Below are 12,621 nucleotides of genomic sequence, written 5' to 3' on the forward strand. Positions count from 1 at the left end.
AAATTTAGATGATCTGAAAAAAGAAATAAAAGGAGGAACTGTCACTATGATGAAAAGAATGATGGCATTTAGGAACGGTGAAAAGACTGAGAGCGAATCCGTGCCAGTGCAGTTTGCAGAGGAGGTCCGACCAGAGAGAATCATGATTGGGTATCTAAGCTTCTATGTTAGAGCTTACGTGCCACCCCCAGTACGTTGTTTCAAGTGCCAACACTATGGGCACATAGCTAGTGTGTGTCATGTTAAGATGAGATGTGGACGGTGTGGAGGGGAGCATGAATATGGACAATGTGGAGAAAATGAACAGGTCAAGTGTTGTAATTGTGGCGGGAATCACACAGCAGCGTATGGGGGCTGCATCAGAAGGAAACAGGCAACAGAAGTACAGCAAATCAGAGTTGAAAGAAATATTACATACGCAGAGGCAGTTAAAATAAGAAATCAAGAAAGTGCAGAACAGGACAGAAGTGAAAATAGTTCAAGAAATAAAAAACAAGAGGCAGCAAATACAGGAATTTCCATGGACAAACTAGTTGTATTCCTGGCCTACGTAATAAACTGTACAGAACAGGCTAGAAACAAGACTGAGAAAATCAAAATAATTGTCAAAGCAGCAGCAAAGTTTTTAAATGTAAAAGAACTATCCTGGGAACAGGTGCAAGGTGAGCTACAGAGAGTAGACGAGACCGAGTCATGTGACCACAATCCAACGCCATGTTAATTGTTCAGTGGAATGCCAGAAGTTTGATAGCAAACGGACAGGAATTAAAGGGATATATTAATAATATGAAAAGTAAACCGCAAATAATATGTATTCAAGAAACATGGCTGAAGCCAAAATGAAACTTTATAATAAAAGGATATATAACGATACGTAAAGATAGGAATGATGGGCAAGGAGGAGGATGTGCCATATTTATTAAGGAAGACATGAAATATTCATTATTAAAAGTAAAACAAGAGCTAGAGATAGTAGGAGTAGAAGTATGGAATAATAAAGAAAGATACAAAGTACTAAACTTCTATAATCCATGCAAGAAATTAGAAATTCACCAACTAGAAACAATAATGGAGCACTGGAGTGGCAATATTATTTGGTGTGGTGACTTTAATGCACATAGCACAATGTGGGGTGAAAGGGATGACTGGAATGGGGAAACATTGGAAGCACTTTTGGAGGAAAAAGAAGTGGTGTGTGTGAATGATGGGTGGGGAACAAGGTTAGATGTCGTCACGGGTAAAGAAACAGCAATAGATTTAACACGAGTGTCACAAGGGTTAGCAGGAAAGGTGGAGTGGGAGGTAAATAAATACAGCACAATGGGAAGTGATCACTATCCAATCTTCATTCACATAAACATAAATCATAGGACAGAAAGCACTAGGATAGAAGGAAGATGGAAGTATAATCATGGTGACTGGGGGAAATTTAGGGAAATTACCGACATAACTTTAAAGGAAGTAGATATAAATCAAGATATTGAACAATTAAATACAGATATTACGGGGTGCATAATAGAAGCAGCCGAACAGAGCATACCAAGGAATAGTATAGGGAGAAGAAGGAAGATAGTGCCGTGGTGGACACAAGAGTGCACAGATGCAATACAAGAACGGAATAGAGCATTTAGAATATTGAGAAGAACACATCATTTCCAAGACATGATCCAATATAAAAAGCATCAAGCTAGAGTAAGGTATGTTATTAAAAAAACAAGAAAACACCATTGGAGAACTTTTCGTGAAACACTAAATAAACTACTCCTTTAAGCCAATTATTGCAGTATTTTTTGACGTAGAGAAAGCGTATGATATGTTGTGGAAACAGGGGTTGCTGATGAAACTAAATAAGATTGGGATTAGAGGAAGAATGTACAGATGGATAAAAGACTTTTTAACAAGTAGAACATTATTAGTAAAAATAGAGAATGAATATAGCAGAGAATACAAAGTGGAAAATGGGACCCCACAAGGGAGTATAATAAGTCCAGTACTGTTTTCCATCATGATAAATGAAGTTTTTAGGGAAGTGGAAGGGTTAGTGGAGGTGGCATTGTTTGCTGATGATGGAGTGATGTAGAAGAGAGGTAGAAATACACATCATATAGAAAAGAAGATTCAAAAAGCGGTAAATAATATTCAAGACTGGGGGACGGCTTGGGGTTTAAGATTCTCTGTTGGAAAGACAAAAGTCATACATCTTACGAAGAGGAAAGTACAAAACAAGCTCCGAATAAAACTCTATGGAGAAAACATAGAAGAGGTACAAGTATTTAAATATTTAAGAATATGGTTTGATAAAAATATGAACTGGTCAACCCACATCAGCAAAATAGTGGAGAAAAGTAAAAAGGTGTTAAGTATAATGAGGGCTTTGAGGGGTAAAGATTGGGGGGGCTGATAGGTTGACATTGAAAACAATATATATCACTTTAATTCCATCTGTTATCGACTACGGATGCATTATTTATCAATCTGCTTCAAAAACTCTACTTGAGAAAATAGACCGGATCCAGTCGCAGGCGTTAAGATTATGTTGTGGAGCTACTAAATCTACTCCAGTGGCAGCATTACAAGTAGAAATGAATGAAAAACCTTTGGACATGAGGAGAGATCAACTCTCAGCAGTTTATTGGGCAAACTTAAAAGGATCCAAGCAAGGACATCCAACCCGTCAAGTGCTACTAAACTGCCAAGAAAAAGGGAAGAAAAAAATGAATAGTTTTGGGTGGATAATAGGAGATATATGTAAAAAAGCACAAATTGACCATATTAAAGTGAGCCCTACAGTACCAATTCCTGCAATACCACCGTGGATGTATGACAACCCAAAGGTAAACATGCAATTACTGAAGAATAGACATTTAAATAGTTACCATTGGATTGAGGAAATATTTTTTGATAACATCATGATATTCACAGATGCATCAAAAACTATGAATAGTAAAGTAGGAGCTGCTGCAGTTATCCCACAAGGAAATATAGTGTTGAATAAAAGAATCAGTGATTAACTATCTGTTTTTACGGGGGAATTGGTAGCAATTTATATGGCAGTTAACTGGATAGAGGAAAACAAAGCAAGGAAAGTAGTCGTGTGCTCGGACTCCAGCAGTGAATTGACGATCATAAAAAACATAACATCAGAAACAAGACAAGATATAGTTTATGAAATAGTTCAGGCAATCTACAGGATAAATAAAGCGGGAGGTGTGGTAACATTTCTCTGGGTTCCTGCTCATGTAGGAGTTGAGGGAAATGAGTTAGCTGATAGATACGCAAAACAAGCAACCACTAAAATAGAAGTAAACATGGAGATTAAGCACAGTATAGAAGAAGTGAAGATAGAACACAATAAAAAATGGCAGGATAATTGGAATAAGGAAATAAAAGGTAGAGGGTTTTACAAAGTCCAGAGGAGAGTAGGTGTCATGAGAGGAGGAATAGAAATAGGAAAGAAGAAGACATTATTACTAGAATGAGATTAGGACATACATATCTAAATAGTTCACTAAAATTGATTGGAAACATAATACAGGGCTGTGTGATTCTTGCCATCAGATAAAAAATAATGACCATGTTTTAATACAATGTAAGAAATACAATAGAGAAAGAGAAATACTGGAAAGTAAGTTAGCAAAAGAAAATATTAGGTTAGAAGTGGGAAGTATATTAGGATTGCATTCAGAACACATAGGATATAAAGCAATATAAACATATTTAAAAAACACTGGGTTAATAAAAGAATATAGAGTAGGGATCCACCTCGGTCCACACTCCATTACAGTAGGTGGCGCTAATGCACACCACAAGGTTGCTTGCCAACCGCCATAAAAACAAAAGAAGAAGAAGAAGTCAGTCTTATTATTTGTTCTCCAGTTTGAAATATTTACGTCGTATAAAATACATCTTTGATTCTTTATTCAAGGATAAACATCGTCTCGATGCGCTAGAAGCACTGTGCCGCTTCTCGTGCTAGCTTTGCTTGTTAGTTAGCTTAGCTGGCTAGTTAGCTTAGCTTGTTAGCTGCTAACAGAAGACACAGAAGTTATCAACACATCGCTAAGTAGAGATCAAGTGTGAGAGTAAAGTGTTGTGATTGTGTGAAAATGTCTACATTACAAATGTTGAGAGCGTTGGTGGATCAGCGACTAACTGCTGCCGTTGAAGAAATATTTGTAGTGTTAGAAAGAACGATAGCAGAATACGAGGCGGAACTTTCTAGAACAAAAGAGGATTACAATCAACTACTGGACGCTGTTTTCACGAAGCATCAAGTTGTGTTACACAAAACAGGTTTGTTGACTTATTACTCCCACATCTTTACTAACTTTATATTTGACTAATAACAATAAAATGACATTTGGAATATATAATATAATCACAATGACCAGTGGTGGAACAAGTCAGAGCTGGGCCGGGGGCGGCCCCCATGACGGGGCCCCCTTAACCCAAATAATAAAGGTAATTCTAACATCATTTTACAACATACACATGCATCTCCTTGACCAGGTTTTAAAACGTTTGCCAGCCATTTTTTTGCTGAAATTTGTATTTATTTTCTCACTTTCAGCACAGCATCAACCCGTTCACAGGATGTAGAAAAATTATCAAAGGGGAATCTGATTTTTTTAATTTTATTTTGCCTGTCACAATGCTTATGTAAGATAATAATGTTTTTATTTTTATGCATTCTAAGTCCTAAACAAACGTTAGCAAAATCTTAACTATCCTAATTCCAACAATGGAGTCAATGCCTCTGTTCTGCTCACTAAGCCCCCTAAATAAGAATTAGTTGATCAATATAATATTCCCAGAAGTTATTTTTGAAATGCTATCTATTTAAAACATGCTGTAAAAATGCATATCCTCTGGAAATATGCCTTGTAATAGCCACAAACTGGAGGATGCATTTTAAATTCAGATACAATTAAAAACAAATAGTTCAAGGTTTTATGGAATTTTTCAGTGTCCTTTTTTATGCTTTCCGACCAAACCTTAGAACAGTGGTTCTCAACCTTTTTTCAGTGATGTACCCCCTGTGAATTCTTTTTTAATCCAAGTACCCCCTAATCAGAGCAAATAATTTTTGGTTGAAAAAAAAAGGATTGAGAAGTAAAATACAGCACTATGTCATCAGTTTCTGATTTATTAAATTGTATAACAGTGCAAAATATTGCTCATATGTAGTGGTCTTTCTTGAACTATTGGGAAAAAAACATGTAAAAATAACTAAAAGCTTGTTGAAAAATAAACAAGTGATTCAATTTTAAACAAAGATTTCTACATATAGAAGTAATCATCAACTTAAAGTGCCCTCCTTGGGGATTGTAATAGAGATCCATCTGGATTCATCAACTTAATTCTAAACATTTCTCCACAAAAAAAGAACTCTTTAACATCAATATTTATGGAACATGTCCACAAAAATGAATATTGCATTGTTGTATTTCTTTTCTCAGTTTATGAACCTATATTCATATTTTGTTGGAGTATTATTCAATAAATATATTTATAAAGCTGAATTGTTGCTATTTTTAGAATATTCTAAAAAAAATCTCACGTACCCCTTGGCATACCTTTAAGTACCCCCAAGGGTACGCGTACCCCCATTTGAGAACCACTGCCTTAGAAGACCTTTGGTATGCAGTTTGAAAGCCGCAGCCGGAGAAAACAAACACACAGACGGTGTATCCATGACTGCAAAGTTATTGCCTTCATTTTCATTGACCGTTTGTTTGATTGACTAATGTGTTAATACCTCTGGACATTGAATTTAAATATTTCTGTCAATCACACAAACATGCTTGTGAGGGACTTTTCTGTGTCTACGTACCTTCCACACATCCATACACCCACCGGAGTGACATTTTTCCAAACTGCACAAGCCCCACATTTTCCTACCTATTCAAACCATTCCAACATCAAACCATCACTTTCTCAAAATCCAAACTAAATTCTGGTTTTCGTGGAAATTCAAACTCTTCAGCATTCCAACATTCAAACTATTCTTACATTCAGACTACATTCTGTCAACTTTTCAGTTCAACTTCAGCATTGGAGCATTCACACGTAATTCCTTTAGGAATTGCTTCATCTAGTTATAATAATAGTTATTATTAATATTATTAATGTTATTATTATAACTAAATGTAGCTTACCACATTGAATGTGATGACTGCATGAAAGATGCCTTCTGAATTCTCTCTCTAACACAATTTGAATGTCTAGAAACACAAAACTAATCCAATCCATTATTATTATTGTTATTATAAATTATGTAAATAAGTTATCTTTTGGAGGAGTAGTTAGTAATCTGATTACGTCTTCCCAGTTTATCTGTGGTGACACTATCTAAATGAAACCAATACAGATGTCATTTTTTTTGGCCAACATGTTGACTGTGTTCAATTTGCTTTTTTTTTTTTTTTTTTCTTTTACACAGACATGTCTCTAAAGAGGAATGTGAAAATGACAGTAATTATTGTCCACCAGCAGGGGGAGCTCATCACTAGTACTACTGCGTGCAGGCTGGCATGTGGTACATTATTTCCTGTGTGTGTATGACTTATTCAGAGAGACAACAGCACACTTTTATGGATTGCAGGAATGACTTTTAAGATATTTTTGTATGAATAAGGTGGATTGGACGTTGGCCTGGGAAGGCATTCTCCTGAAGGTCTTTTTATGTGTCAGCTGGAAGTACCCTGACTGCTGTGAGGGGAAACTGATGAGATTGTACACATGAGAACACACACTGGTGAAAAATGACATTCCTGTTCAATCTGCAACAGAAGCTTTTGTGAGCGATCAAAGCTTGTAGCACACATGAGAAGACACCCAGGAGAGAAAGTGTTGAGTTGCAGTGTGTGTGGTGAAAGATTGTCTTCTAAGTACCAGTGTAAGAAACACAAGTGTGCTGGTGAGAACAGCAGCAGCAAATGAAACTGCAGGATTTGAAATAAACTGTCCAGACTTTCATTCTGACTTTCTAACAACATCAGCACATATAACATGTGTGACATTGTTGTTTGTCTAACAATCTGTTTAATATGATCTTTACATTTATAGATTACATAGTTTGAAATATAAAATTATTACTTATTTCTACTTCTAATTGTTAATAATCCCATAGATTATCACCTTTATATGATATACATATGTACTGGTTCACATCTGAAACATCTTCTGGACCACTTCAGGAAGCATTTTATTATTTACTTTATACATCATTTGAACAGTTGTCTTTTATTAATTTTTAAAATGTGTGACTTCATGATTTTTTTGTTGGGTTTCTATAATCCATTTGATTAATTATCTTCATTACTTTCTTTTGATTGTGTTGTGATTATTTTATATGTATGTCCCCAGACCTTTATGCAATATAACAGTGGGAGAAAATGGCTGAATTGTTTGTGGAAGGATGTTTATTTATTTTTTTTATTATTATTTTTTTTTTTACGAACTTACATTCGTGGATAAAACAAAAAATTCCAATATTGGGTTTTGTGTTTAATGTGTTTTCTTTTTAAACATCCCCAAAACAATATCAATATCAATCAAAGTTCGGAGTGTCAGGCAAAAGCCAATATTGTACATCATCCTACAGATATTTACTTTGCATTTTGTTGGAGCCAAATTTCCTTATTTGTTTATTTTGTTTTTATTTTGTTTTCTCCATTTGATTGCTGGCTCTGTTGATGCTGAATTTCCTTTTTGGCAGATTGCTCCACCCACTTCCTCTTGAGTGCCAGGAAATGTTGACAGGGATGGGACCGTTGCTATGGTGCAGTTGCCATGGTAACGTGATTTAATTGGGTTCAGGTAGGAGTATTCGGGGCGATTGCATGGAGGACACAAACAGTTTAGGACGGTGCCGTGCGTGGTCAGGTCTCGCTGCTGTGACAATGTTCCATTCAAGCCAAGGTCAGCATACTTTATGTTCTATAGTCTACATTTGATTTCAGTTTGATAGCTTAAAATAAACCGATTGTCATATCCAAAGATATTTCCACAGTACTGGACATTGAATTGAGCCACTCACGACTTCATCTGGGACACAAAGGACAAGACAAAACGTGAAAGACAGCTTTAAGGACTTCAACACAAAATGTGTGCATCCTTTCTAACGGCCACTGGGGGGCAGTAGAGGTAACTATTCCAGCAAGGTTTTCCAAAGTGTTTTACAAGGTCTGACTCCAATTGCCTACCTGGTCTGTGTGACTACACTCTGGCAACCCATGTTGTCTGATATAGTCCTCAAACATACATTTTGCTACTGTAAAGACACGCTGGAAAAGGTTGACATAGCGTGTAAAGTAGTCTTTAAACCACAAGTACACACCTGTTGTCCTGAGATGTAACAGGTAACTCAGTAATATTCATAGCAGCAGATCTTATCATGTTGAAATGTACCATCTTTATCTTTCATGATGGTCACTTACCATGACTTGATTAACGTGGACCCCAACTTAAACAAGTCGAAAAACTTATTTGGGTGTTAACATTTAGTGGTCAATTATACGGAATATGTACTGTAATGTGCAATCTACTAATACAAGTAATCAATCACTGCGGTTAAGTGGCTTGAAACAAGCGTCCAGTCAATGTTTGGCTTTACCGTGTCTGATTTCACATTTCACTTTCCTTTTCTTGGATGCTTTGCCACCTGAAGATTCAGCCTCACACTTTTCCTCTCCTCCCACTTTTAGTAGTTTGGCCACAGCGATTCATTCACATGAATTGTTTCAGCTTTAGTTTTTACTTCCTGAACCAACCCTGGCTTGGAATTTATCCCTGGCTTGGACTCTAACCTATGCAAGGCAGAAGTGCCAAATGTGATTATCATAAACAGAAATAAAACTATAAAATGGGTGAAGTCAGCAGAAAGCGAACAAGAGCCAAGGTGAAATATGTTCTTCTGCTTGGAGACGGCACATATCTAACATTAACATACACACCTTGATGAGTTACCCACTAGATGTCTAAAGTCTGTGCTGAGCAGTTTGTCAGCACAATTCCTTCATCTCGTTAAGGTCTCACTTCAGACTGGAACATTTGCAAAGGCCTTAAAGGGGCTGTTTGCAACATTTACACAGATGTCTAGAGGGCGCTAACTTTCCAATTGATTTCACACAGCATATCCCTCCTTCTTTCAGCTTCTAGGACGTAATGATGTAACTACATACCTGCGTAACACATGCATTAGTTGTTAGCTAATAATAGTCATTTGGATGTAATGATGTAACTACATACCTGCGTAACACATGCATTAGTTGTTAGCTAATAATAGTCATTTGGATGTAATGATGTAACTACATACCTGCGTAACACATGCATTAGTTGTTAGCTAATAATAGTCATTTGGATGTAATGATGTAACTACATACCTGCGTAACACATGCATTAGTTGTTAGCTAATAATAGTCATTTGGATGTAATGATGTAACTACATACCTGCGTAACACATGCATTAGTTGTTAGCTAATAATAGTCATTTGGATGTAATGATGTAACTACATACCTGCGTAACACACGCATTAGTTGTTAGCTAATAATAGTCATTTGGATGTAATGATGTAACTACATACCTGCGTAACACACGCATTAGTTGTTAGCTAATAATAGTCATTTGGATGTAATGATGTAACTACATACCTGCGTAACACATGCATTAGTTGTTAGCTAATAATAGTCATTTGGATGTAATGATGTAACTACATACCTGCGTAACACATGCATTAGTTGTTAGCTGATAATAGTCATTTGGATGTAATGATGTAACTACATACCTGCGTAACACATGCATTAGTTGTTAGCTAATAATAGTCATTTGGATGTAATGATGTAACTACATACCTGCGTAACACATGCATTAGTTGTTAGCTAATAATAGTCATTTGGATGTAATGATGTAACTACATACCTGCGTAACACATGCATTACATGTGGCTGTTGTTAGCTAATAATAGTCATTTGGATGTAATGATGTAACTACATACCTGCGTAACACATGCATTAGATGTTAGCTAATAATAGTCATTTGGATGTAATGATGTAACTACATACCTGCGTAACACATGCATTACATGTGGCTGTTGTTAGCTAATAATAGTCATTTGGATGTAATGATGTAACTACATACCTGCGTAACACATGCATTAGTTGTTAGCTAATAATAGTCATTTGGATGTAATGATGTAACTACATACCTGCGTAACACATGCATTAAATGTGGCTGTTGTTAGCTAATAATAGTCATTTGGATGTAATGATGTAACTACATACCTGCGTAACACATGCATTACATGTGGCTGTTGTTAGCTAATAATAGTCATTTGGATGTAATGATGTAACCACATACCTGTGTAACACATGCATTAGTTGTTAGCTAATAATAGTCATTTGGATGTAATGATGTAACTACATACCTGCGTAACACATGCATTAGATGTGGCTGTTGTTAGCTAATAATAGTCATTTGGATGTAATGATGTAACTACATACCTGCGTAACACATGCATTAGTTGTTAGCTAATAGTCATTTGGATCTAATGATGTAACTACATACCTGTGTAACACATGCATTACATGTGGCTGTTGTTAGCTAATAATAGTCATTTGGATGTAATGATGTAACTACATACCTGCGTAACACATGCATTAGTTGTTAGCTAATAGTCATTTGGATGTAATGATGTAACTACATACCTGCGTAACACATGCATTACATGTGGCTGTTGTTAGCTAATAATAGTCATTTGGATGTAATGATGTAACTACATACCTGCGTAACACATGCATTACATGTGGCTGTTGTTAGCTAATAATAGTCATTTGGATGTAATGATGTAACTACATACCTGCGTAACACATGCATTAGATGTGGCTGTTGTTAGCTAATAATAGTCATTTGGATGTAATGATGTAACTACATACCTGCGTAACACATGCACTAGATGTGGCTGTTGTTAGCTAATAATAGTCATTTGGATGTAATGATGTAACTACATACCTGCGTAACACATGCATTAGATGTGGCTGTTGTTAGCTAATAATAGTCATTTGGATGTAATGATGTAACTACATACCTGCGTAACACATGCATTAGATGTTAGCTAATAATAGTCATTTGGATGTAATGATGTAACTACATACCTGCGTAACACATGCATTACATGTGGCTGTTGTTAGCTAATAATAGTCATTTGGATGTAATGATGTAACTACATACCTGCGTAACACATGCATTACATGTGGCTGTTAGCTAATAATAGTCATTTGGATGTAATGATGTAACTACATACCTGCGTAACACATGCATTAGATGTGGCTGTTGTTAGCTAATAATAGTCATTTGGATGTAATGATGTAACTACATACCTGCGTAACACATGCATTAGATGTTAGCTAATAATAGTCATTTGGATGTAATGATGTAACTACATACCTGCGTAACACATGCATTAGATGTTAGCTAATAATAGTCATTTGGATGTAATGATGTAACTACATACCTGCGTAACACATGCATTACATGTGGCTGTTGTTAGCTAATAATAGTCATTTGGATGTAATGATGTAACTACATACCTGCGTAACACATGCATTAGATGTGGCTGTTGTTAGCTAATAATAGTCATTTGGATGTAATGATGTAACTACATACCTGCGTAACACATGCATTAGATGTGGCTGTTGTTAGCTAATAATAGTCATTTGGATGTAATGATGTAACTACAGACCTGCGTAACACATGCATTAGTTGTTAGCTAATAATAGTCATTTGGATGTAATGATGTAACTACATACCTGCGTAACACATGCATTAGATGTGGCTGTTGTTAGCTATTAATAGTCATTTGGATGTAATGATGTAACTACATACCTGCGTAACACATGCATTAGATGTGGCTGTTGTTAGCTAATAATAGTCATTTGGATGTAATGATGTGACTACATACCTGCGTAACACATGCATTAGATGTGGCTGTTGTTAGCTAATAATAGTCATTTGGATGTAATGATGTAACTACATACCTGCGTAACACATGCATTAGATGTGGCTGTTGTTAGCTAATAATAGTCATTTGGATGTAATGATGTAACTACATACCTGCGTAACACATGCATTAGATGTGGCTGTTGTTAGCTATTAATAGTCATTTGGATGTAATGATGTAACTACATACCTGCGTAACACATGCATTAGTTGTTAGCTAATAATAGTCATTTGGATGTAATGATGTAACTACATACCTGCGTAACACATGCATTAGATGTGGCTGTTGTTAGCTAATAATAGTCATTTGGATGTAATGATGTAACTACATACCTGCGTAACACATGCATTAGATGTTAGCTAATAATAGTCATTTGGATGTAATGATGTAACTACATACCTGCGTAACACATGCATTAGATGTTAGCTAATAATAGTCATTTGGATGTAATGATGTAACTACATACCTGCGTAACACATGCATTACATGTGGCTGTTGTTAGCTAATAATAGTCATTTGGATGTAATGATGTAACTACATACCTGCGTAACACATGCATTAGTTGTTAGCTAATAATAGTCATTTGGATGTAATGATGTAACTACATACCTGCGTAACACAT

General features: G+C 35.9%; 1 long non-coding RNA gene across 1 annotated transcript; it reads left to right on the top strand.

Moving 5' to 3' along the window:
* Positions 1–3,617: 3,617 nt before the first annotated feature.
* Positions 3,618–8,810, top strand: LOC133547124 (uncharacterized). Its single transcript, XR_009805345.1, has 3 exons — positions 3,618–4,293; positions 7,721–7,923; positions 8,003–8,810. It is a non-coding gene; the product is annotated as an uncharacterized LOC133547124 (long non-coding RNA).
* Positions 8,811–12,621: the final 3,811 nt, after the last annotated feature.

Source organism: Nerophis ophidion, unplaced genomic scaffold, assembly GCF_033978795.1.
Source record: "Nerophis ophidion isolate RoL-2023_Sa unplaced genomic scaffold, RoL_Noph_v1.0 HiC_scaffold_65, whole genome shotgun sequence".
NCBI lineage: Eukaryota > Metazoa > Chordata > Actinopteri > Syngnathiformes > Syngnathidae > Nerophis > Nerophis ophidion.